Raw genomic sequence first — 2418 nt, forward strand, 5'->3', positions numbered from 1 at the left:
TATATCTGTTACTGCCCTCAAATCTTTGACTTCAATTTGTAAGTCATCGATGACGACTTGCAAACTTTTGACTGTCTCCAGCGCATCTTGCTTTTCTTTTTCCAACTTATGGATGTGTTCATCTTTGTCACTGACATCTTCAAGGAATACGTTGATTGTATCTTCACAAATGGCATTGAAATCTTCAAACTCCTGTAAATTGTCTTTGAGGAGATTTACCGTGCTTTTGATTCCCAAGATCTCAGCATCTCTGATGCTGATCAATTTTAGAGTGTCATCTCTTTGCTCCTGCAGTCTCATAACTTCTTGATGGGTTTTTTCTAACTTCGTTTTGTTGGACCTGTTCTGATCAGCTAACCATTGACTGTGCAGTCTTGTTCGGTTTAGTATTGTCTCCATTGACTGCAAATCTTCATCTATAGTAGCTTCCAACTCAATTTCTTGAGAGGAGGAAGCTTTATCTTTTGTCTGATCCACCTCCTTTTTCTTGCCTTTATCGATTTGTGATATGGTTCCAGTGTTTGGGTGACCATCTGTTCTTTCTTCTTCTTCTTCTTCACTGGGTGGTGTATGAACTCTCTCATCACGATGTGAGCTTTCTGAATGCAAAGGAGAGTCAGCAGGTGGGGTAGATTGCCTCTCACTTGTCTCTGGCCTTGGAGATGGCGGTGGTGTTTCCTGATCTCGTGAAGTTGGCCTCAACTGATCTCTCAAAGTTTGGAGATCCTCCTCTTCTAGTAGCAATTCTGGTTCGTCCCTAGCATTTCTTTCTTGGATGTACCTCTCGAACCAGTCCAACTCAAAAGCTGGGTTGTTTTTATTCTTCGTTCTCAGTGTGTAAGTGCTACTAGAAGGTTTCCAAGTGGCGCCTACATCGCCTCGTAGAGATCTCTCTAGAACAAATCCTTCTAGCATCCTTTCCATTTTGCTATCTTCTGCAACCTGGTGTTTTTTCCATTTCCGCTTCTTTAGTCGTCCATCTTCCTCTTCCTTCTTCTTTCTTCTTCCATCTTTCTTGTGCTTCTTCTTCTTACCTTTCCGTCTGCCCTCCAATTGTTAATATTCCTTTGTGTACTTTCCTTTGATCTGTCTCTTCTCATAATTCTCTCTCACCAGCCAATCGTAATGATTTGGTAGCTGATACTGATCTGCCGCGCCTATGGCCGGTATATGATTCTGGGACTTCTCCTCCTGCAATGTAATTTGGCTTGTCCTGCCTTAGCTTTTGTCACTTCTTCAAACATATATGCGTGATCTATATAAACAATGGGTCATTCCCATAGCCCATGTCAGTGTGGTTGAGATGCTCCCGTGTGGTGTAGTTATCTTTCTTCTTTTGCTGTAGCTCAACAAACACTGACTATAGATCTGTGTCAGTTCTTACTTCCGTTGCTATGATTTTCAAAAGATGGTAGTTTGGACTTTTGCAAGTAGACTGTGAGGTTTTCCTTCTTTCTCTCATGTTGGCTCCTTGATCAGACAATTTCAATGCCTCCTTGATGATTTCTTTGGTGATCTGGATCTCCATCACTTCATTATCCATGCCTGCCACTCTGCAAGTTCCATCTTCTTGGATAGTCTCAATTAGGTGTTGTACCCTCTTGAAATCTATCCCTACTGGTGGTAGTGATACAAAGTTCCATAAGCCAACTTTTTTGAGCCATGACCTTTGCGGTGATCTTTTCAAGTAATTTTCTGCCTCCTTGGGGATCATCACTGTCACTAAATTTCTTTTGTTTTGTCATCCACATATGAACCTTGATAGATCTGAAAGGCTGCTGCTGTTGCACGTCTGCAAGTATCCAGGTGGCCGCTGGCTTTAGTGAATTGGGTAGAAGTGCATAGGGTATTGCACCTTCCGTTGGTTCTTGCCTTTTCTTTTCCCCCAGAGAAGCATCCATGGATCCTGTATTCACAATTAACAGTTAATGTACAAACATAGTACTTCTCTTCTAAATTGATTACCACTTAATCATGCATCTAGATGAGCCTTCTTAGTCCCAAGATGAGTTAAGGTAAAATGTTAGCAGATAGACAAGCTCTTCCATTGTGCGACTCTGACGGCTTCAAATTAATGTTGTTGGTGAAGGAGAACAAGTCCAAATGCCTTGAAATTTTGTGTGGTGTATGTTCATAGGGCATGTAAGGTCACTCTATAATCCCAAATTGAAAATCAGTTCATTTGCAACTTTTGCTCAGTCTATCGCGATATACTAGCCATCTTTTGACAAGGGTCCTATTTTGCAGTTGTGCCTCCACCAATTGGTTTCTCATACCTTGCACATGATCTGATCCCATTTTCACCTCAAATGTCAAGTGACCCCTTTTTGGATCAACTCCCATTTTTTCCACATTCCTTCCAAGGAGATGTTGGTCTATCTCCTTCATTTTGTGTTGTTTTGGGCTCAAACTTAGTGG

The sequence above is a fragment of the Adiantum capillus-veneris genome, chromosome 1 (genome assembly GCF_014529385.1).
Source record: "Adiantum capillus-veneris isolate H3 chromosome 1, ASM1452938v2, whole genome shotgun sequence".
NCBI classification, from domain to species: domain Eukaryota; kingdom Viridiplantae; phylum Streptophyta; class Polypodiopsida; order Polypodiales; family Pteridaceae; genus Adiantum; species Adiantum capillus-veneris.